Source organism: Orbicella faveolata, unplaced genomic scaffold (assembly GCF_042242905.1).
Source record: "Orbicella faveolata isolate gen_17 unplaced genomic scaffold, um_ofav_v1 contig_46, whole genome shotgun sequence".
Lineage (NCBI taxonomy): Eukaryota > Metazoa > Cnidaria > Anthozoa > Scleractinia > Merulinidae > Orbicella > Orbicella faveolata.
The window spans coordinates 32,157,501-32,183,406 of NW_028301576.1; the positions used below are offsets into that span (position 1 = coordinate 32,157,501).

Below are 25,906 nucleotides of genomic sequence, written 5' to 3' on the forward strand. Positions count from 1 at the left end.
TTTTTGACATTTTTGATATTTTATTTCAAATTTGATACGGATGACAATGATTAACATGTTCAACTAACACAATACATTACCTGTATGTTTTTCTTGGTGAAAATGCTTTTCTTTAACAAAAGAACAAAACCATGATTGCTTAAAATACACTGAAATGCACTTTTTAGAACCCCAATTTCAAAATTTTTGCAGGGAGGCTCCCGGACCCCCCAATAAAAGGTTGTGGTCGCCCCCCCCCCCCCCCTCCACATGGCTCCAATAAAACCACTCCACGTTTTTTTATCGGCATTGGCCGCCGCCTACTCAAAGTTATCCTCCTTCTACTTCAAATTTTTGGGAGAACCCTGGTACAGTTGAAGCAGCCTCTCTTGGCTGTTTAGCATAGTGTACTGTAATGTTGCATTTAAGCTGTACAAATCGAACATGCAATTTTGATAACAGACACCCAATTACTATATTTATCATCTGAAACTGGAGAAATATATTTACGGGAATGTACATTTAAAGTATCAACATTGACATCTAAGGAACTCGACTGAGATATTTCCCTGTGAAATGATATTGACATAACCAAGAAATGTAAAGTGTATGTTTTGTACTGGTCATGTGACTTCCACATATGGATGCGACTAAAATGGTGAATGGGTCTGCAATGCAGCGAATAAGCATGTCTAAATGGCTGATAATTGGAGGTGAGGAAAAGGACAAAATTCTTTGGGTGCAATACTGGAATTTTTATTTCATTGCAAGGATCACAGGTGAAAGGAACAACAGCACCATAACAGAAAATATTTTGTTTACTTCCACCTCTCCCCTGTTCTTACACCCATTTCTTCACCCCATTTCACTACTGCCAATTTTTCTCATACAAGACACATTCTGCATCAATTTTAGTTACTCCTATTTACCTTATACATCTGTTTATTTGCTTTGCAATGTCCAGGACAGCCAAAACATCGTTAATGAAACATCATCACTCCCACATGCATTGTGTGCCATTTATTTTATTGCAGTTATTAAATGAAAGGCCGCGTGCAAGAACGTCCCCTAGATTTTTTGGCCATTTTGAAAGTGCTCAAAAATAGCTGAATCTTGGCATGTAGGCTTCGTTGTACCTGAGAAACATTGCTCTGAATTTTTTTTGGCTGGGGCGCTCTTCGTTCTCGAGAAATAACGCATGCAAAAAGCTCAGTTTTCCAAGCGGCATCTTTTGGAGATCTTTTGTTGAACAAAAAACAAAAGAAACTTTATTATTTTGTTGAACAGCAAACAGGCAGACTGTTTATAGTGTATTCCACTGAATCTAAGCTGTCTTAAAGTCAAAGGAAAATAGTATATAGAGCGGAAATCTGGGAACAGATTGTTTACATCGGTTATTATGACATAAACACAACACGTGAATCGATCGAGCGGCAAACGAAATACCATCGAACGAAAAAGAGATGTGCCGCATTAGAGCTCTGTCAACTAATATCTTAAGCATAGTGTTAAAGTAGCTTGTGTGCCTGCTGGTGGTTGAGAGGCATCATAAAGCCTTGATAAACCCGTAAGTCATCAGCACGTTTTAAAGAATCAAAATGTGTTCTGAAACTTCGAAGGTAGCTGATATACCGTAATCGTGTTATCGGCGTTCGAAGTCAGATCGAGCCAGGCAGCAAAGTCCAAGAGCAGTTCTTGCCCAAGAAAAATACCCTCTCGTGAGTTGTGGCCCATTTGCCAAGCGTTGCTAGTGTCAAAGTTTGGAAAGCGAGAACTGGTTTTTGACTTATAAAATTTGTCTTGTATCGACCGCCATGTTTTCCCGCGCACGAGGTGTAAAGACCCTTCCCGGCATGCATTGCGATCACGTTCTGCTCACGTTTCTCGAACTGGTAACTAGATTGTTTCGGCTTTTTTCATTTAAAGGTAATAATGGCCAACAAGTAGCGATCAATTGTAACATAGATCTGTGATCCAGGTTGTGTTGATTTTATTTCATATTGGCATGATTTGTAGTGTTTTGAACTTCTGGGATCAGCGGACATGCAGATGTATGGAGACCCGTACGTTGCGCAGAAGGGTTAATTTGTTAATCTGTTAGGCGGTGCGTGACATAAAGCTACGATCGCGTTTGTTGAAAAATATGTATTTATCTCGTGATTTTTAGCCATTTAAGACATTGCTGTATTTGGAAAAGTGCTTATTTGATGTTATTTGTTCAGTGCAGATAATCATTGTCCCAGATAACCAAAGTAAGTTCCAGATGTTAACACTATTTTCCGGCCGCCATATTTTACCTATTTAAACCTGAAATCAACATTTTTGAGCTTATACATTGCGTGAAATTAACATTTTGCTGTTTTCTAAGTGAAATCAACATCCTTTCTGTCACGCGTTACGTGAAATCAACATTTTTACATATTTAGACCTGAAATTAACAATTTTTAGCTTATAAGTTGCGTGAAATTAACATTTTGCCGTTTTCTAAGTGAAATCAACATCCTTGCCGTCACGCATTAACGTGAAATCAGCATTTTTACCTATTTAGACCTGAGATCAACATTTTTGAGCTTATAAGTTGCGTGAAATTAACATTTTGCTGTTTTCTAAGTGAAATCAACATCCTTGCCGTCACACGTTAACGTGAAATCAACATTTTTACCTATTTAGACTCGAGATCAACAATTTTTAGCTTATACATTGCGTGAAATTAACATTTTGCTGTTTTCTAAGTGAAATCAACATCCTTGCCGTCACGCGTTAATGTGAAATCAACATTTTTACCTATTTAGACCTGAAATCAAGATTTTTGAGCTTATACGCTGCGTGAAATTAACATTTTGCCGTTTCCTAAGTGAAATCAACATCCTTGCCGTCACGCGTTAACGTGAAATCAACATTTTTACCTATTTAGACCTGAAATCAACATTTTTGAGCTTATACACTGTGTGAAGTTAACATTTTGCCATTTTCTAAGTGAAATCAACATCCTTGCTGTCAGGCGTTGACGTGAAATCAGCATTTTTACCTATTTAGACCTGAAATTAACATTTTTGAGTTTATAGGTTGCGTGAAATTAACATTTTGCTGTTGTCTAAGTGAAATCAACATCCTTGCCGTCACGCGTTAACGTGAAATCAGCATTTTTACCTATTTAGACCTGAAATCAACATTTTTGAGTTTATACGTTGTGTAAAATTAACACTTTGCTGTTTTCTAAGAGAAATCAACATCCCTACCATCACGGGTTAACATGAAATCAACATTTAAACCTTTTTTGACCTAAAATTGACATTTTTGAGCTTTTACGTTGTGTAAAATTGACATTTTGCTGCTTTCTAAGAGAAATCAACATCCTTGCCGTCGCACGTTAACATGAGTCAACATTTTAAGCACTTTTGACCTGAAATCAACAAATTTGAGCTTATATAAGCTGCGTGAAATTGATATTTTGCTGGTTTCTAAGTAAAATCAAAGTCCTTGCGGTTGCGGTGGGCCGATCCTTTGTTATAATAAACCGAGGCGAGACTTCGACTTATAGCAAAGGCTTGGCTTGGCTATTATAACAAAGGATCGGCTCTGTTTATCATAACAAAGGCCCGGCTTCGTTTATTTGAAGGACTCGGCGGGAAAAGGGCGTCAGGTATTTTAATCAAAGGTGAACTTTGTCGAAAATGCTCCAAATTTCGCATGCAGTTTCGTTCAGGTATGTTAAGCAATGTCCCGTAGTTTTCGCGCTAAAGTTCGCTTCATTCTCGAGATATTGCGTACGCAATAAACCACTCGGTTTTTCCAACCTGTGGGCCTTTTTTGCATACATTATTTCTCGAGAACGAAAAGCAACCCAGCAAAAAAAACTTCAGAGCAATGTTTCTCAGGTGAAACGAAGCCCACATGCCAAAATTCAGCTAGTTTTACGCACTTTCAAAAATGGCCGAAAAATCTACAGGACGTTCTTGCACGCGGCCTTTCAAATGTTTTACAATAAAAAATAAGACAAACCTTCAAACAAGGAGTCCCCATTGCATAGGAAACTCATGATCAATGTTTGAAACAGTGCATCTTAAATGAATTTTTACTCACTTTTTTAACAAAGAATTTTGTACGTACATCTTGAATTTCTAGTAGAAAAACATAGGTGCAATTTTAATCTAATTTTTGATAGCCAAATCTTGTGAATTTTATTCCACCAAGAATTCAAGCTGTGCCACAAAATAACAACAATGAAAGTGATACCCACTTGGTACTGATCCACCAGCAATCCTACTTCTTCAGATGATGGGCAATGAATAACCACATGACAGAAGAGAGTTGAAGCAATCACTTCACAACTAGAGAAGTGTTCATCTACAAATTTGTGGCTAACAACACTAAAAGAAAGGAAATAACACTAGTGTAAGTAGTGACTTTTCTGTCAACAATGCATGATTTGTTACAATACTCCATCAATTTGCTTTGCTCACCAGGAGTTTCTCTGTAGCTCAGTAGTTAGAGTGCATGGGTTCAAATCACATCGGGGACTCCCTTTTTCTTTATCCCTCACTCAAGAGAATATCAGAGCTCAAAATTAGCTGTTGTCCATTCATTGAACAACTCTCCAAGTTGGGACCATTCTAAGCATTTTATATTTTATACATATTTAACCCATTGACACCTGAATGAAATTACCTGTGACCCACCCCTAATTCCCTGGCATTTTTTTGGAATATTTCAGAGCAAGCAAAAGCACAAAAATAAACCATATGCGCAGTAACCACAGACACAAGATTAGGTTTCAAGACATTGTTTATTTAAAGTTGAATAAATGAAGGGTCAAAATATTAAAAAATATTAGCAAAAAGAACTCAACCTAATGTGTAAAACTGATGAGAAAACAAGAAATTATATTTATTTATTTCTTTACCGCACGACAAAATGTCCCACAGAAGCTGAGAAAATTGACTATGCGAAAATTAGTTAATTATTGACTTTGGAGGACAAAAACGAAACCAAAATACAACAGAATTTCATTCTTGTACTATAACGGCTAGAATTTGAGAAAACAACGAAAAATAAATTGAAGAACTCATGTAAAAATCAATCTGAAAACAAGAAATTGAGTAATTTCTTTGCCACGCAACAAAATATTACGGTGCTGCGAAAGAAAAATGAAAGTCGTAAATCAAAAAGACGACTAAAACAAGCGAATTACTGAGATCAGTCGTATTTCAACTGTGTTAAATTAGTGACCATTTAGTTCTTTTCTCAGCAGTTCTGTAGTAGCTGAATAAGACTCCAAAAAATATTTGAACAAAGTGAATAAACTAAATAAACAAGGTGCCTGGACATCGCTGTAAATTAAATATGCAGAAATCCAGCATGTAAGTTACTGTTCACTTTTAAAACCTAAAATTCCCAAATAGAGGGAACCAAATGAAAGAAATGCCAAAGGAAGTTCAATAACAATAAATTTTTGTTCAAGCTGAGGCAAAGAAACCTTTTTAAGAGCAAAAAATTGTTCAAAATTTCGCAGACGTGCTTCGCCGCATGACCGCATGACCGCATGTTCAAATTATTCTTCATGCTAACACGAAAGCTTGAGGTTTTGCTGACCGCATTTGTAGTCATTTTAACACCCATGGTTTTACCGATCGTTTCAAAAGTTGAATTCAACTTTGAAGTAATAATGTACATGACTATTTTTGTTTCTTAAGTCCAAAAAGCTGCTTTAATTCTGCAATCTGTCATCAAAACTTACATGTTTTCGAGGCGCTTGAAGGAAGGAAAAATTCTTCACCAGAAAGGTTTGAGGACTCTGAACAGCTCTGATCTTCCATTCTGAGGCCACCTAAACATCGATTTGTTTTTCCTTTCCATTTTAAGTGCCAAAGAAGTAATTTCTCTGTTTTAGGAATGAAAACAAGACCTTGGAAGTTTTTAGATTTGGCCCACAACGCACCATGATTACCTGCAATTTTCAAGCGCACGATTTTAAGAAGAAAAACTGTCTTTCTAGGACCCCTTAAGTCCTCTGAAAATATGCTCAGAAAGTCCATTCTGATTGGTTTACTGGTCCTTAAGAACAATAGAACAATAGGGGAACTAAAAAGTCTTCAGGGAGGGAAGGAAAGGCAATTGTCCCCAAGTGCTCTTTTTTTGGGCGGTTACAGGCGGCACAGGGAAATGGAAGAGTTTTTCACATGGGCAGTTACAGGCGGCACAGGCGTCAATGGGTTAAATACTCATTACATTGGACTGAACATGACAACTCTACCAAGATCCATGACACAATGCATGTAGTATTCTCTTCCATTCAACTTGTTCAAAACAAGTACAGTCAAACCTCTATTAAGCAGCCACTTATTACGTGGCTACCCCTTATTAAGTGGTCAGATATCAAAGTCCCAAAATTATTGTCATTAAAATACTACGTAAACCCCCATTAACCAGCCACCTCTATTTAACAGCCATGGCCACCTTTTGGTGATCCCAACAGAGTTTTTTCTATTGTCTTTACCCTATTAAGCAGCCAAACACAATTCAATATGCTTAGATTGGCTTTGTTTTGGAAAAGACAATGAAAGATAAGAATCTGAAGTAGAATTTGACGAATGATAAAAACATTCAAACACACGTTAATTATGATTGTCTGGACCACAGACAATGAACTGACAATGTTTTTGTTTTTGTTTTTACCAGAGATGATGAACTGAAATGTTAACTGATACATGCCAAATTTTTCCCAACTTGTATCAATTCCTTTTGTACAATGTAGTATCCTTTACAATTCAAAACATTTGAGTCACAGTTGCATTACATACCTTCAAAGGACTACGTCAGAACAATTTTACAATATAAAATTAATAAACCACGGTAATTCTCCAAACTATACTTGCAAAGTTGCTCATTCTCTGATTCTCTCTTGAAAACTAAACTACACTTCCTCAAGCGAAGTTTGGACTGTGTTCCCTGGCTTTTGTATTAACTTATCCGAACAAAGATGGCATCTGAGTTGAAGTCTGCAACCGTTATTGTTCCTTTCAACTATCCAACATGTAAAGTGCAGTGTCCAACATGTAAGGTAGAGTGTCCAACATATAAGGTTTAGTGTCTAACATAGAAGGTACAGTGTCGGATGGCTCTGATCAAGGAAAGGTCATCGAACATTGTTGATGGTGCTGAAGTGGTTGCTCATCTAAAGAATGTTCACAAACAAGTTCCTCGCATGAGGAAATCAAGCACTAGCAGTAATTCTGCTGTCTGTTGAGCCATCCCTGTTGTATTTAATTGGAGATCCCTAAGACCTGGTCACTATATTCGGAACCTCTTGTAAGTGACCGCCTCTCGTAAGCAACCACAACCACTTTTAGAGCTTATCAATAAAGGGCAAAATTACTGAGCGCTGATTGGTTGAGAGAGAGGGCATTTTTTCTTAATCGAGGGCATTTTTAGTAATCAAGAGAAGGCATGATTACCTGTTGACGATTGGTTAATCCGTTGCATAGCAACCGTTCGTTATCTTGAAATTTGTTGCCAAGTTTTTGTTGCAACAATGGCTTGTCGTTTTATTGAAGCGGACGACGAATTAATTGAACTTTTGAAATGCGAAAGTGAAAACAAAAACACAAAACGAAGCACAGACTATTGGAAAGGAATTTTTGAAAAGTGGGCGAAAACTAGGGGAAAGGAGGAACAGCTAGAAAGCTACGACATCCGAGAATTGAACGAAGCACTCGTGCAATTCTATGCTGAGCTGAGAAAAGAAAACGGCCAAGACTACAAGCCAGACTCGCTAAAGGTAATGCAGGCGGCTTTAGATAGACATTTAAGAAGCCAAAATTATCCGAAGTCTATCCTGAGGGATACAGAGTTCCTATCTTCGAGGAAAGTGTTGGAAGGGAAGGCGAGAAAGTTGCGCGAACAAGGCATGGGAAAACGACCCAACAAAGCAAAAAGCCTGACGAAGGAAGAAGAGGAGATACTATGGGAAAAGTCAGTTAGGCAACCAAACCCCTCGCTCTTTGATAAACACAATGTGGTGGCTGCTAACAATGCATTTTGGTTTACGTGGTCGAGAAGAGCACCACGACATGATGGTCGAAGATTTTTCTATCGAAAGGGATGATGATGGCGTCGAGTTCATCACTTTTTCCGAAGGCCCTACAAAGACAACACAAGGTGGTCTCCGAGTGAAACCTCGGCCAGCTACTCCCAAGATGTTCATCACAGGCGAGAAGAGGTGCCCTGTTGCTTTGTTTAAGCAATACCTGGAAAAACGTCCAGAAGAAATGAAGAAAACAGAGCCATTTTACCTGGCTGTTATCGACAAGCCTCAGACCAGCGCCGTGTGGTACAAGAAAACACCGATGGGCAAGAATACAATCAATAACATAATGAAAACAATGAAAGAGGACTCACCGTTAAAAGATGTCTGCCCCGAAAAGAAGCTAACCAACCACAGTGCAAGAAAGACCGTTGTGAAGAAATTGAAAAGCTCCGGTATCCCAAAATGCGAGATCAAAAACATAACGGGTCACAACTCCGAGCAAGGCCTAGATGACTACGACTCCGGTGATGAAAACGAGCAGAAAATCATGTCCAACATCATCGACAATGCCAAGCCTGCTTCCACTTCAAGACAAGTTCTCCATCCATTGTCATCAGTTCAAACTCAGTTCAGGTCAGCTTCCAGCCATGTCTACAATTTCAGCCATTGCAATGTAACGCTCAACGTCGCAGGAAACCATTCTTTGCAATCCAGTGCCAGCCAAAGCAAGTGGGCTTACAAGAGAATCATGCTCCAGGATTCTGACTCAGATTAAACTGTGTTTTGTTCAGTTAAAAGAACTTTGTTGTTTTCTGTTGGCAGAAACGCTCTGTTGAAATGAGCTTTGTTTTCTAGACTTTTCGCAGTGTATCATGACTCAGTTTTGGAGAATAAAATCTCATTGAATCGATTGGTCAGTTCAATTTGATTGACGATTTGCTGTAGCGCTAAACAGGCTTCCCAGATAAAAATAGACTGCGCGCGTGATTTTCCTTCGTATAGATTTTGCCCTTCATTGATAAACAAGTAATCGCATGAGTCCTCGTACTATTAAGGATTAATTGCACTTGTGTTGTCAAAATTTTCCAAATTGCCCTTGTCGCTTCGCGACTCGGGCAATTTTGGAAAATTTTGAAAACACTCGTGCAATTAATCCTTAATAGTACTCGGCCTCATGTGATTACCTATACTAAAAGTTTGAAGTTTTCTTTTTGTTTTTAACCTCACATAGGCCACCACTTGACAGATAATTGACCATAAACTGGATAATAAGGTGTTGTTAACATTATCGCATTCCTGGGTAGTACAAGAGACAGAAATTTCTCAGTGGGAATAACCTTTTCTTTTTTTCTCTAAATTGACTTTTTGCATGAATACAACATTTAAAACATGGGGTCAGTCTCTGCAGTTACAGAACACGAATAAGGTAAAATTAAAACCCAAAATGGTTTAAGCTCTTATAAGCAAATACCTCCCGTAATCAACCACCTAGGCTTGACATTTTGGGTGGTCGTTTAAGGGAGGTTCAACTGTATATCCAAACTCATTATTTTACATGAATATGAACTTAATGTCATTCACCTGTTCAATATTACGCAGCGTTATAGTTATTAGCCTTATTGCTGCCAGTTACTGAAGCTCAATAACTTCCCACTTTCCATTCAAGACCAATTATTTTTTCCTAGCCTGTTGGTTTCGCCATTGGAAAGGACTTTGCTACTTGCAGCGCACCAAATTTAACAGTAGATTTTTCCAGCAGTGACGTAATTATACACATTAACCAATGAACATAACTGACTATGATACATCACCATGATCCACAACACTACTTGCGGAGCAAGAGTTCAAGTACTATAAAATTATTTTTCATTTGTTCTCGGATACTCGCGGATATGAATTTTAAAGAAGCTATTGAGTATAGTCTATCCAAACTTAACTTCGAGAAGTCTTGCAAAGAAGGACGAAGAAAAGCAGTGGAAGGTTATTTTCACAACCAATACGTGTTTGGTTACTCACTGACGGGATCGGGAGTCTGAGTTTTGAACTCCATGGTGATTAGGATCATTTAGAATCAGGACCATTTCAAAAAACAACAGAGCCATTCATTAAGTTTGTGTAGTTGTTTCACTTTTAGTTAAAGTAATGAATTACAAAATTTCTTCTGTACAAAGAAAATGTGTCGCAGCAAATTTGTATCGGCTGTTTTATCCGGTCGAAAGCTGTCATCAATGAATGACTTTCAGTATTGAACAGCGCTTTTATTCTCTGCTGTTTCGACACGAGTTTGATTCTCCAGCCTGGCCCTCATGTAATTAAAGGGGGGCCTGTTTACTCTACCATGAGAACCCTCCTACTTCAAAAATAAATGAAACCCCTGTTAAGCAAAGGTTGACTTGTGGCAAGTCTCGGTTTCAGGATCATCTACAGTGACTACAGTGGATGTTCATTATTGGGCTGTTGAACAATTTTCATAACATTGCCAGTCTTGAGAATCATTACAAAAGAACTTCAGGAGAAAGGCATAATGCCCCTACAGCATGGGTGATACCAGGGCCTGGTTGTTCAAAAGAGGGTTCGGTCTAAACCTCAGGTTAAATGGACTAAACCCCTAGTTAATAATAAATTAGGTTTTTCCTGCAGCTTAATTATGTTGTTCAAAGGTAATTTGACACTAACCTCGAGATAAATGGTGGGTTAAATTTAACACACCCCGTGACATGCACTAACTTACGGCGTCGACAAAACCAGATCGGACCGGATCGAATCACGGACCGGATCACGGATCGGATCACGGATCGGATCACAGAAAAAACAACAACAAAGTTTTAAAGAAAAAAAAAAATCAAAAACAAAAATCAAACCGTTTATAAGATAATAATAAATAAAAAATAAAAGTGGAAAACTAAAATATGTTAAATGAAAATAAGAATCCCGAATTTGACGCAATGACATGTTAATTACAGAGAATGACAAGAGGTCATTTAAAAAGCCACATAAGCGCCTAATTTACGACGAATTTAAATTGTAATGAACAGGCAGATGTAGTTATATTTGAACGTTAGTTGGCTCAAAGCTTGCGTGAACCTCCCATTCTCGTTTTTGAAATTGTTTTCAGTGGCTAATTCTCGGCTACATTTTCGTGTTAGATGTGAGCGTTACAGTTGGCGTTACACACAATACAGTTAATGAGAAAACTTATGTGCGAAAGCTTAAGGACATGACTTGCTTTGAAGGAGCTAAGTCACGATTTGCACATCTTGAAAAAACTAGCCTAGTTTTTCAAGTTCATCATTTGCAATCCCCGTTAATCTTTGCCATCCTTAACGATCCTCATTCCGTTTTGATTTGTTCTTGCCTCTTAAGTGTTTTCTATCCTAGAACACGATCATTTTAAGGTTTTATTCTATTTAAAGGCAGCTGTTTACAACCCTAAAAATAACTCTAAAAATTGTGACGTAACTCCTAAAATGTTGTTTATTCTCGGGTTGCGTTATCTTTCACACTATCGATGTTATTCCTAGAATTTTTTGAAAAACAGCTATATTTCCTTGAAATACAAATGGTTTGTTTCGTTTTATTCCAGTGCGAAATATCGTATTCCAAAATCACATCTTGTAAAAGTATAGACTTGTCTCAAAAACGGAAATTGTTTGAAATCATCAGGTGTTTAATTTTTTAGTGTTTTTAGTTTTTGTGTTTCTATTCATACGTTCGTCCTATTATTACCATACTGACTCGTTTTATGACAGTTTACCTTTGATGCAAGTGATTACACGAAATATCATTTATCTGAACTGCGGAGAAAGATATGAAGACATGATTGATCATCGCAATCAAAACCCAACAGCCTGAAAAAAATTGATCTGTGACCAGCTCCCAGTTGGCTTGATATTATAAAAGAATAAAGGAATATCACACCTGAATTAAATAAAACGTTCTGCTCACAGTCGTCACTCTAGTGCAATTTGCTCAACAAAATTTTCCTTGATCCGATCCGTGATCCGATCCGTGATCCGTTCCATGATCCGATCCGTGATCCGGTCCGTGATCCGGTCCGTGATCCGATCCGTGATCCGGTCCGGTCCGATCCAGATTTTGTCGACGCCGCGCTAACTTATAAACCTCGGGTTAATGATGAAGGGAAACTGAATTAAGGTGAAAAGGTTGTTTGTTTTTTTCGGGCTTGACCTTCAAGCAAGCTCTAAGTACTGATGCATTAGCGCAAAAATCATTCCCACTAGCTTCCAAAAAGTAACTTACGCCTCTATCAGTACTCCGGCAATTTGAATTTCCTCTTAAATTCTGCCCAGAACCTTCACTTGCCCGATACGACTGCAGACAGAATCTATTTCCCCGAGTGGAAAATCTGCTTGCCCAAGCTTAATCGCACAGGACTTTCTAAGCACAATGTCTATTCACGCTTTATGAATGGTAGACGCTGTGTAAAACATATCAAATGAGAAGACAATAAGCTTAAAGTAAACATGTAAGAACGACGATCAATCGAGTACACGCCCTGAATTGAATTGAAATAAAAGAAAGTTATTTACCCACGAACGCAAGCTGGTAAGGTGTTGTAAGACTAGCAGATGACACATTAGCACAGAAGGTCAGCTCGGTCAATGTCGTTTATATTTTCAAAAAGCTTAAACATAAATTCAATACGCCATATACAAAACAGATTAAGCTTGGTAAAGCACGCAGCCTCCATGCATGCCCGAAGGGTTCATTAAAATCTGCTTACCTGAGCTCCAGAACCAAGCTCCTGTCAATGGCTTCATTATGCCGTTTGTGTAAAACGAAACTCGTGCGAGGTAATAAAAACTGTTAGAGGCTCGTTTCTTCTATTAATCTTTTCAAATGAGGGTTAAACACATAACAACACACCAAAATTCCTCCCATGTTCAACACGGTGCTGCACTCCAAAGGAATTTGATCACATGATATCGGCCCTCCCCCGTCTCGGAACTCCCAAGGGAAAAGTTTTATCGAGGGGAGAAGTCTATGACTGGGGCGAGGTAGGCCGGGAAGGCAGGACAGGTAGTGGTAGTGGTAACGAGAAAAGACCGAAAAATACATGGTAGCATTTGTTTCGTTAAGGTTACCGTATACCTTCAGGGGTGTCTCGCGTCCAAGCGATGTAGCGCGTCCGGTTTAAGCTGTAGATACCTAAGCCCCTATATCAAATTAAAGCTTATAGAGCTGGCTATCAAACCATATCAAAAATTTTGAAATAAAATGAATTACCAATTTTTTCACGGTCACCAAATGCAAGCGTCCTAATCACCTTTTGGAAGCTACAAGTCAAAGCGAATTTTGTTTTTCGCCAATTTATTTTTTTCCTCGGTTTCAGGACAAAAAGCGCTAAAAAAGAGTGTCTGCGTTTTTCCATGTTCAATTGTAATAAAAAGTTACAGAACATTTTCGAAATAGGATTAAAAAAATGTGAAGTGATCGCACAAAAATCGCTCTCGGAGAAAAAATATTTCGAAATAAACAATTCGCAGACACGTTTTTGTTTTTTATATGTTAATCTAGCTACTGTCCAAATTTGAGGGCAAACAAACAAATTCCGTTTGAGTTGTAACTCTTTAAAGTGTCTGCTTCAAGCGAAAAAATTTATCCGAGAAAACAGCGCTAAGAAAAATATCTTGCTTCGCAAACAAACTCCGCCCACAAACGCCTTCAACTGGTTCTCAGATCATTGAGCCAATCAGCGCTTGGAAAATTTACTACTATTAACTAGCGGTGAAATTTACGCGTGAATCTGCAAAAAAACCTTGCGTTTCGCAATGCGCTCAAGGCGGAGAGATAATTTTTCTGCAGCTGGGTTTTTCTTGAAGCTGGTTTGGCAAAATGGGGAAGACGAAAAAGGATACGAACGTTAGAGTAGCTGGGCGACGAGAACAAACAAAAGAAAGCGCGGCAGAGCAAATGTGCATGGATAATATTACAATGGATCTCAATGAGTTGGACGATTCATCGGTATCGAACTCAACAAAAGAGTCACTGTAAACATCGCTGTTATCGCTGTCGAGTTCCCAAATTTTACACAACCTTTCTCTTCTCTTGACTCGATCTTTTTGCCCGCTTGATACGTCCGTAGCTTCATCCGCGAGGCCAACTTTCGCTTCTTCACTCATTGATGTATTTTTATTCATTCTTCGCTCTTTCGAACTGGTAAACGGAGTTTTCCGTGGTCCATGTTTACTTATAACTTAATAGAATTACATCTAATACGAAAAATGCTTGGATTAACAATGCTGATTAACTGAGTAGCCAGCCAATTCGTGGTATCCATATCGGTAATATTCCCGCGAAAGTAGTCTCGGTTGATCAGGATTGCATACACGTTATAGGGCTGTCAATCAAGAGGGAACTTTGACTTCCGGCCAAAAATCCAAAAATCCAAATTTGAAGAAAATTGCCGATCTGAAGGTATACTGTAACCTTAAAACATATTCCTTGTGCAGTCCTTTTGATTTTCCTGATCGATACGATGACGCGGAGGTATGAATCGAGAAATTCTGGGTGCTTTCCATTATGCCAAACCGACCGATAAGAGATCACTTGGAATACCCGAGGAAAATGGGACGACATTTTCCAATTAAACTGAGCCAACCAATAGGAATGGCTCTTACCATTATGGAACGGCGAAGTTCGGTCAGAATATTCCGACCAAAATAAGTGGACCACCTCCAGAGGTGATCAATCAATCAATCAATCAATCAATAACTTTATTAATGTGTCAAATACATTCTAGCCGAGGATAAAAAACCCTCTACTAATAGGGGACATATAAAATAAATAAAATAAATTATAAAATTTAAAAAACTAAATTTGATATTTACAATAAAAAGAGACTAAAGTTTAACTACATCATTTACAGTAATTCCAACAATTCTAAAATAATTCATTCGTAAGTAGATCATGTGCTACATAAAACACAGTTCTCGCATTCATGTTCAATTTTCTGTGAAAGATTAGTTAACGTGATCTGTCTTTTAAAAGATTGTAGAGACGGTAAGTTTTTTAAGTTAGTTGAGAGTCGATTCCACAGCATAGGTCCAATATATCTTAGCGAGCGTTTCCCATAGGTGACAGTATTAAATCTGGGAATGTGGAAATCTGCGCTTCTAAGGTTGTAAGTAGGACCCGAATATTCCAGTCAGAAGAAACCGAAACGGACCTTCCATTTGAATTCCGATCGAAATTTCCGGAATCTTGGCATAATGGAAGCACCCTCTGTTTCCATCCACGGTCCGTGATCCATATCCACGTTTGGGATCCAGGGTTTGTGCTGACCCAGGGTCAGTGAACCCTCTAAAAGTCATGTCAAAAACCTGTCATCGCTTACGTTAGACATATGCGACACTTTGCCTTTTACGGTCGCGATAGACATAACATCAAAAGTTCCGATGTCCTGCCCTGGAGCAGGTCCAAAATCCATCAAAGGTGGCGTTTTTCGCAATTTTCCCAGTAACAGCAACCGCAATGTCAGCATCCAGCCGATCATTTGCTGCTATTTCGCGGGATAAAGCTGAAGAAAGCTGTTGAAGTCACAGGCAAAGGAAACAAATCGTATATTCCTTTAAAAAATTCTATAAAAGTTTTTGAACAGGTAGCAGACTGGCTGCTTCTTTCGTTTATATTCCACACCAGCTCTTTTTTCCTGTTTAGGTGTATTTTGTTTCCAAATTACGCAACGTTCTCCCACGCACAAGCAACGAACTTAGCCCATGTCTGTTTGAAATTTAAGGCTAGCAAACATAAAAATTGCACTTCCTTGGCTAGCGCTATTTGCCTATGGAAATATCGCTAACTTAGGGTTTTGAAGTTCTTCTACGCCTGGTCGAAGCTCTTTATCATATCCACCCTTCTTCTCGCGCATTCCTCCGGAACATACCCTCCCTCTCCATTGGAGCCTGTGAATCCTCTAGAAATTTGAAACCCACGTCCTAATACGAAGACGAGCCCAGGCTGCTAGCGGATGGACCAGTCCACACAACAGTATAGCAGTATAAGGGATAGAAGCACTTGTCTTTCCTGAGCTCTTTTCCATGGTTTGTTAATTCCCGTGCAGTTTCTGGGTCAATTTTGATTGTCGTTTCTTTTAACATGCGGTGGTAGTTGCGTAATGTAACGCATTCTTGCTTCTCTTTCTTCACATATACCAATGCAAGTGCTGTAATCTGATTGGCTGAGCCACTGAACACTATTTAACAATTGGATTATGAGCTCATAGAAATCTAGAGCGAATAATCTAATTGTTTTAGTAGAATTCTTACTAAAATTTACCTCGAATAACGGTTTTCAATTATTTCTTGACGCCCTATTAAACTTTGCGCCCGAAAAAGATCGCTCGAATTGACTTGCAATCTCGTTCCCAGAGTCTTCGTTCCCCTTGACCAGCGGTAAAGAAACGAGAGCTCTGCAGCAACCATTTTGAAATAACAGAATTCTGGTGATTCTGCCCATCCGGTTTCACTGCGCAGTCTGCATCTATGGCGCATGCCTGAAATGGTTGCTCTCAGAGCTCTCGTTTTTCCGACCGCTGGTCAAGAGGAACGAAGACTCTGGGAACGAGATTGATTGACTTGTCATTTAAAATTGAGGTTGTGTGCGCGCGCATCAGTTTTTTCAATAATTTCAACTTTTTTAAAAGTCAGGAAACCGTAAATGTCCTTTTTAGACTTCTCGGGAATTTAATGATGCATTTACATCAAAATTTTCCTCCAAAACATCGGAAAAACAAAAAAAACGTCGCCATTTCCCAGACGACCTTTAGCCACTGCACACTAATGGCTGATAATCTAATTGTTAATTAGTAGAATTCTACTAGTATACTAAATTACTAATGCAAATGCTGTAATCCGATTGGCTGAGCCATTGAACACTATCAGCCATTAGTGTGCAGTGGTTGGAAGCCGTCTAAGAAATGGCGACATTTTTTTCGTTTTTCCAAAGTTGTGGAGGAAAATTTTGATGCAAATGGATAATTAAGACGGATTCCGCCCAAAGTTCGAGCAATAAGTGCAAAAATTATTTACTAAAAATCTGCTCACAGCACGGTAACTTTTTGAATACTATTTAAAGCCACTCACTTTCGTTCATTTCTCTAAGTGACCCCGCAATTAAATTCTCAAGCATTCTCGAGAAAGTTAATGTTAAACCTCGTAAGAATGCTTGAAGTGTGTGTTATTGTGTTTTGAAGTAACACCAAACGTCTGTTGTAATTGAAATATAGATAACTTCAAGTTCAATTTTCTCTTGCGGGGTCAGCTTGAGAGCTTAAGCCTCGACAAGTTCTTCTTAACTGTATTCAAAATATTACCATGCCATGAGGTTTTTCTGGTAACTTAATTTTTCCCGTTATTGCTCGAGTGTTCTGCGGAAATCATCTTAAATTCCTGAGAAGTCAAAATGAACGACATTTTCGGTTTCTTGACATTTAAAAAAGTTAAAATTATTGTAAAAACTGATGCGCGCGCACACAACTTCAAGTTTAAGTGACAATTCAATCCGAGCGACCTTTTTCGGCGCAAAGTTTAATAATACGTCAAGAAATTATTGGAAACCGTTATTTGAAGTAAATTTTAGTAAGAATTCTACTAAAACAATTAAATTATTCGCTCGAGACTTAAAACAGCGCGGAAATTAACATTGACATAAATTAATGCGATTTTTGAAATTGGCGTTAATTTCATGAAGCGTTAATTCCATATAATAAGGTACACTACAACACTCACTACGAAAATATTGATAATTTTTTTCAGGAAATAGAAATGTAATTCGGGATCAATTGCCGCTCCCATTCTGTTATGCTGTGTTTCTTATCCACGAGATTACTTTCGTTTCAGGAGCTTTGGAGGAATTTAACTCACACCTGCTACCATACGGGATCCTTTAATATTAATTGGACCAAAATACTATCAATAAACATTGTGGGCCGATTATTTAAACGAAGTCTAAGTTAATCATTGTTTAGGGCTGAGCCGCGGTTTAGACGTTGTCTCGATAAACAATTGGAAAGCATAGGCTATGACAGTAAAACGTTGGCAAAAAAGGCAAAGCCATGGGAGGACACTTTAATTAAATTTAATTCCCAAAATCCTAACGGTATCAAACAAGACCTTGGTCAGCTTCAAGGATACTGGAGGCGGCTGAAACTCCAGTCGAAAGAGGAGCATGACTTGCGTCGTCTTGAAGCAAGAAAACGGGAGGAGGAAAAGCTCCCGCCTCCCCAAGTGAAGTAAGCAAATTAGTAGCGGACGTAATCCCAGCCTTAGTTAATCCTCCAGAGCAGGAATTTGATAATGATGCGGGAGAAGAACTAGATTTAAGGCGGGCAAAGACGACAGGGAAGTTATTTCATGGGAATTCCCTTCAGGAGGACGAACGCAAATGAAAAATGAACCAATGCACCAATGCGATAACATGGGAATTGGTTTGCCACCTGCGTACGATACCGGACGAGGAAAAATTCGTGAACCAACATGTAGTTTGAACTTTTTTTCAACTTTGAAATATTTGTGTCATGAAATGTAACCATCATAAATTTCGAAACAGAAGAATTAAAAGATTTATTGATTGCAGTGAATGTTCTCTTTTGTTTTCTATTTTGTTGTCAATGAAACTAAAATGCAATTTAATTAAATCATTAACCTTCTTAAGCAAAGTATCGTGAAATAATGAGCTGGCGTTTGGCATTGCCACTTGCGTCTGTTGAAGCAACGATTTTAAATGGAACATCTTCATCTTCAATGTCTTCAACAAGGCCCATCTCGTCTTCCTTAAAACAAATTCCTGACCTAAAGGTTGTCCACATACGTTTTATTGAGCCAAACGATCGAGATGCTGACACTGGAGCCCGCATGGACCGCGACAGGCTGCTGAAACGACCGTTTAGACAGGCTAATACCCAGTCGTTGCCAGTTACCAAAGTCCAAAGCCCGAGTAAAGCCTTTCCAAAGAGTCTGTCGGTGTTAGAAATGATGAGACTCGGCAAAGTCACCAACGGAATCACTGCAACGATTGATCTCTTCACGTTTGATATTGCCGTCGTGACGAGATCAAGCCCTTCAGTGGTGGAGTTCAGCCTTGCCTTTTGGAGAAGCAGGATTTCGTGAAGCGTTCAAAGCCATAAGTAAAACAGCACGATTCTGTAATCAGCAATGGGTTGTGAAGAGATTTCTGGAATCTGCAGTGGACATAATACAACAGACCAAACAGACATTGGAGCAGCACACAAAAAGGTTGTGCAAATGGACCTGCTCTCGAGAAATTTCACCAAAAAATTGGAGAAAGAGTTAGGTTGAATGGTAACTTGGAACTGTATTGCAAAACGCTCACCCACACGAAAATATACATGGGAAGAATTCATGGACAGTCTGATGATGAGTGGGTCACTGTTGAACAATATATAAATGGGGAATTCACAAAGTACATGAACAACACTGGAATACCTTATGGTGTGAACTCCGAGATTCGACAGAAATGTGCAAGTCTGGCCCACTTTTCGTATGAGCGATCACATGAAAATATCATGGTGGTAGATATCCAGGGCAGTGATCACATCCTATTTGATCCTGAGATTGCCTCAAAGGAATTGTTAGATGGTGAAGAAGTGTTTTTTTTCTGCTGGCAATTTGTCCCTTAGAGCAATCTCCGATTTTATTGAATCATCCTGATTGCAATATGTTTTGCGCCTCGTTAGGACTTACAAAATTTCCAAAACAAAATCCTTAAATACCTTGTGAATAATTGTTTTTGATGTTCACCTCTGGATTAGCCAAGGAAGGTTGTAAGATAAGTCTGGCATGTCAAACCTAGATGTTGCTTTTACCACTTTATGCACAAGACACTTTTAGTTGTTGAGCCAAATAAACTACACGTTGTTTTAATTTAAACTAACTGTTGGCTTAGTCGCAGATAGCCATGCAATCACTACTAAATCTGAAACAATCAAGAAGTTGTTATTGTTTACAAGTCGAGTTACTCAGTAAACGGTTTGAACCCAGGAGTATCAGTAGTTCGTATAGTGTGATCGTCCGGGTGAGTGTAGTTTGAAAAGAACTGTTGTTGGTGACTGACGTTTCGACAACCTGAGCGGAAGTCATCTTCAGAGTCAAGTGAATGGTGTTTGTCAGTCGGTGATGTTATAAGTCTGGTCCGTTGAACGTGATTGGTCATTACAGCCATGATGGTATTGGCTGAAAGACTCGTGTAAAGTTTGTCATCAGTCGTTGGTGATTTTCGATGCGTCTATTGTTAGTCAAATAGGTTGGTTTTTGGTCCGTGTATTGTTAAGTCGGTCTGTTAGAAGTCCGTTTGTCGCTTTCGTTTCTGTCATGGATAAGTCGTTTGTACAGCAATGTGATTGTTGGCCATCACCATTTCTCGTGGCTCGTTTGTGTTCAGTCAGTCTCGTGTTAAGGTTTCTGCCAGTCTCACCAATGTAGGAAGCCTGGCAGTCGGAGCATTTGATCTTGTAAACTGCTCCCTGTCTGTCGTTAGGTTCGTCTCTGTCTTTCACGTTGGCCAGTAAGTGTCGTAACGTAGTTCGTTGTTGTCGCGGCTTTTGCTAAGCCGCGACAACAACGAACTACGAACGACAGTGTACAGAAAACCGGCGCATACCGACAGATTACTTGACGAATCATCCTACAACCCGACCTCACACAAAGCCACGACTATAAAGACTTTGATGAGATGAGCGCAACTAGTTTGTGACACACCGGACAGCTTACGTGACGAAAACAGATACCTTGAACGTGTTTTTCACAAAAACAACTACAACGATGACTTTACTAGACGAAACATTTACCGACCTACTGAAGCTGACGCTACGAACAGGAACCCTACACCTGTTACTATAGTGACTATACCTTACATTAAGGGCACTTCAGAGACCATCTCATGGATCCTACAGCCCTACAACATTAGTGTAGCCGACAAACCTACAACTACGTTACGACACTTACTGACCAACGTGAAAGACAGAGACGAACCTAACGACAGACAGGGAGCAGTTTACAAGATCAAATGTTCCGACTGCCAGGCTTCCTACATTGGTGAGACTGGTAGAAACCTTAACACGAGACTGACTGAACACAAACGAGCCACGAGAAATGGTGATGGCCAACAAACACATTGCTGTACATCATCAACTGACAAACCACAGCCGATTGACTGGGACTCTGCTCAGTGCTTAATCTACAGTACAAACTATTTTCAACGACTGACTATGGAAAGCTGGTTCACTAACCTAGAACAAACGCCTCTTAACAGATGTCAACAACTACCGGCGCCTTACAAACGACTTATCCATGACAGAAACGAAAGCGACAAACGGACTTCTAACAGACCGACTTAACAATACACGGACCAAAAACCAACCTATTTGACTAACAATAGACGGATCGAAACCCACCAATGACTGATGACAAACTTTACACGAGTCTTTCAGCCAATACCATCATGGCTATACTGACCAATCACGTTCAACGGACCAAACTTATAACATCATCGACTGACAAACACCATTCACTTGACTCTGGAGATGACTTCCGCTCAGGTTGTCGAAACGTCAGTCACCAACAACAGTTCTTTTCAGAACTACACTCACCCGGACGATCACACTATACGAACAAGTCGAGTTACTGTTACATGCAATGTGCTTGCAGCTATGTTTCTAAGTAAAGACCTTTCAGGGAATTCAAAAAAAGTAGAGGTATGATTCCTAATGACAAATGACATTTGATTTCTTGTACAGTATGAACTCATTTATCATTGTTTACAGACTTATGACAAATATCAAATGTAGCAGATGAATAATCAATAATAACAAAAGATGTTACTTAATTTGTTTAATTTTTGTTTAATGTATTTTTTTTTCAGATTTGTACACAGATTGCTTCAATTGAAAATAATGTCTGATGCCTGTTACAAATTGTTGATTACAATGACCAAATTTGGGTTGTTTCAAGATAACAGACACCTTAAGTAGATACATGTATGTTAAATTATGTTTTAAATAAAGATATGCTTCTCTACAGTCGTTCGCCACAATATTGTTAAAGTTGGGAATCAGCCGATCACACTCCATTCTAAATGCAGGATCAAGGAAGTCATCTTTGACATCAAGAACACCAGACTCTTCAGCCGTTTCCCTAAAGGTTTCTTTAGTCATCCTCCATGCGTTCATATTTGTCTTAATTTAATGTAACATGTATTGACCGAAATAGAAATAAACTTGACTGATTGATTACTAGTCACTATTTGGGAAAGGAGCCCCTATCTCGAATGTCCCAGTAACTGTGCGGACCTGAAGGCATATTCTAAGATGCAATCTGAGGAATAGTAATGCAGGTTTTAGCTCATTCTGTTTAAATCATTCTGTTTCGTTTCCTGATATTTTTATTGTTTGAATTTCAAAATTATTAATATCTTGATCTTGACTGTAAACACGGCAAACGAAAAACAGCTTTACGGGAGCGGTAACTACTAGGAGGTTCGAGAAAGGGACCCCAGATCCGAGAAAGCAGCGAAATCGAAGAATTGGGATGAAACCTTTCGAAGCAAGGAGTTCGTACCTACTTTCTCGTGCTGGATTGTTACGAGTGAATGCGAAAACAATGAACATGCATGCTCGATCTGTAAAATTTTAATTAGGACATTGATTTATGCGATTTGATTACTCGTCGGTCATTTCTATATTTTCAAGACGATATTTCACTCCTTTGTCAAAGAAAATATACTTTTCTGGAGTTCAAACAGAAAGAACAATACTGATAATACTAGACCACCGAGAAAGAAGATAAAATTTTGAAAAGAAGTCGCAGTCATATGATTTCGTTCTCCTTAAGGCGCGCAACATGAGAAAAGTATATTTGAGATAGACGTGGTCAGCCGCTGTGCCTAGAAGTTTGATCCATACTACATGTTTTAAAATTTCTGTTTGTTAGATTATTTGTATATATGTATTTTTTATTCTATTGATTTTAACAAAAATCATGCATTTTTAATATTATTCTTTGTAATTTATTTTATTTCTTATTTATGTTGTGACTAGACCCCTAAAGTAGCTTTCTAAGTAACCAAGAGTCAGTCACTTTAATTTAGTCTTACTCCTACTTTCTTATGCCTTACTTGTAACAGAAAAGTGTAGGAACTTAAATTAACACGAGGTTAACACGCTGGTATTCTATAGGACAAGGAATATCCCATCGGCAAGTAGAACATGAAGCGTGAAAGAGACTCGAATCAATGGGGTACTACGGTCTACCACGGGGAAGCAATTCCCCGCGGGGTAATACCCCATGTTATTTACCAGGATTTCGTCATATCGGGCTGGCTATTAAGCCATCGTGGAATGGCTTTATAATTTTCCCATATGTTCACAGTATCTCTGAAAGAATTGGTCGCGTATTAAAACAACAAAATATGTTTCAGCAGTCTTTTTTCCACTTTAAAAAAAAAATAGAATATATGGCCTAACATAAAAACCAATGACGACGTTGGTTTCTGAGCAAAAAGAAAGCCTATTCCACTTTATTCCGTAATCTAATATCCATAGCTTTCTGGCCTTTTTGGGACCGGCGGGGGAGGGGGGAAGGATCCGGAGGAGTTTCGGCTAAAGACAGTTACATTTAGCTGATCCCCCCTTTAAATGTTGTGTTATTGAAGTCATCCCCCTTATAACTATTGATAAATTTCGTGATCCACCCATGTCTTCGCACACATATTCACCTTTCGACGTGTGAAAGTAATATTTCTAGTTGTGATGCACTTACAGTATAATGAAGCCGCCATGGTGCAGTCTCTTGATATCCGTGTCTTTTGCTAGTCTGGATTCCGATATCAGATCAGGGTTCGTAGCAGAAGTTTTCACAGGCATCCAATAAGGCGTAACAGGCGGCGTAAAACGAGGCCCGAGGGGCCAATCTAACCTAGGGGGCCGGGGGAACATTCACCGCCGGAAAATTTTGAAATTGTAGTTTGCCAAAGATATTAACATGCAATTTCATGCGTTTTGGGGGGCAAAGTGTTACGGAAAATGAATTGTATATGATCATAAAATTAGACGTAGCAAGTAGTGCAGTTTCACCTTTTTAAATAATACTTTCCTCTTCAAACGTCTCAGTCTGTAAGTCTTAATTTATTGTTATATGTATGCAAATTTCAATAACCGGAACAGACGGCTACAGTCGCTTTTACATCCGGTGGAATTCCGCCATTCTACCGAGAATCCTGTAATTGATGTCAGTTAACATACCAGCAATCTAACCATTCCAAGTGCTTGGAAACTGCAAAGTTACTTTTTAGAGTGCCAAATAGCCTCCCAACAAGTCTGTATGGGCATCTAGCAGTTCCTCCCTTTTGGGCTCTCAGTTAATTATGACTGATCCCCCTTCTGTTATCCTAAAAATCAAATTATCCCCCCAAAATCCTCCGACCCCCCACCCCCCAGGCGATAAATAATGCCCGGTCTCTTAGTTATATTTATTCATAACCATATTTTAACGCTCATTTCTGCTACTCAGCTACATTAGCTCTTTAGTTCTTCTGAGTAACTTTTACCAAGTCCCGTTCATGTACATTAACATATACATATATATATATATGTCTGAATTTATGAAAACGGTGTTAAAGACTGAATCAAGTGTTTTTTGATGTAGTTGTTTTTTTTCCTTTTTTTTTTTTTTTTTTTTCTGCTTTCGCTATGACAACAACTTGTAAATCTTACCTAGCATGGAATGTAGAAACTCCCTGCCGCATGTTTCATTTAGTTAGGTATTTTTTTTCATCATTTATCGATCATCCCCCCCCCCACCCCCCAACCCCCTTTTCAATTTGCGTGAATTTTAGCCCAGGCTACACTCGTCTGAATAGACGGTTTTCTCTGTTACGCAACAAAAAAATAAATCGAAAACTATTCAGTGGATAAAGTCAAGAAATTTTGATATTATAGGAGACAGGTAAAGGAGACACTTCTCCAATTTTTGGGTCTCTGCGTTTTCCCAAACTCCAGATATTCGTCGAAATGTTTTGCGCAAATTTACAGAGCCCAGTATGGAGCCGCCATGTTGGAGGAGCTCTGTACTCCACCAACATGGCGGTCGGAAAATAGTGCAAACATCTGGAACTTACTTTGGCTATCTAGGTGACTAATTATCTGAACTGAACCAACAAACATTTACACAAGCACTTTTCCTAACACTTTAACTCCTAAAAAGGCTAAAAATCATTAGATAAGTGTACATTTCTCCACAAACGCGATCGGAGTGGTATGTCACGCACCGACATAACTCTGAACTTCAAACGGCACTGGTTTCTAAACCAAGCACACTATTGAGCTGAAACGTTGTAAACAGATTTAAGTTTAGATCCCCTTATGCCTTATGAGGATAAAAATTTTCGTGGCTCTTTAGTTTTGGATTTTGGAATTTGATGACGTCACGTGAAAACGATCTATTCAGTTCGCGCGGTGACTCTGACAACGGCAGGTTTCTTTCACAGGTCACAGGTCACAGGTCACAGGTCACAGGTCACAATCAACACTGAGTAAATTTCGCGATGTAACAATTACTGAGATTCCCGAGAGGTTTATCGATGTTTCCATGCAACAAACCCTAAATAAAAATGTTTTACTCTATAATTTTAATGAAAAAATTTCTAGGGGTGGTATATATACGAAATGGGTTGAAATATAGCTTTCAAACGTATAGTGTTAATATATTTTATCGTAATAAGATAATTCCTTATGATAGTTTTATTTCTATATATATATTTTTTAAATCTATACAACGAGTATGTACTAAACAGAAACAAGAGGGTCCCCTATACCTACTCTGAAAACAATTTCACGCATAAGTAATCGCCTTTTCACGCATCACAAAA

The 25,906-nt window shown here is 38.7% G+C and overlaps 1 protein-coding gene and 1 long non-coding RNA gene across 2 annotated transcripts in view; one reads left to right on the plus strand and one right to left on the minus strand.

The window, feature by feature from the left end:
- LOC149099781 (uncharacterized) overlaps positions 1-22,061 on the plus strand; it is a 26,076-nt gene extending 4,015 nt beyond the window's left edge. The window contains exons 2-3 of the transcript XR_016203676.1: positions 4,174-4,374; positions 21,905-22,061. The gene's annotated coding sequence lies outside the window, so the exon portion shown is untranslated. The remainder of the gene's footprint in view (positions 1-4,173; positions 4,375-21,904) is intronic.
- Positions 4,152-13,217, minus strand: LOC149099782 (uncharacterized). The gene is made up of 2 exons (XR_016203677.1): positions 12,750-13,217; positions 4,152-4,349 (listed from the first exon to the last, which is right to left on the minus strand). It is a non-coding gene; the product is annotated as an uncharacterized LOC149099782 (long non-coding RNA).
- Positions 22,062-25,906: the final 3,845 nt, after the last annotated feature.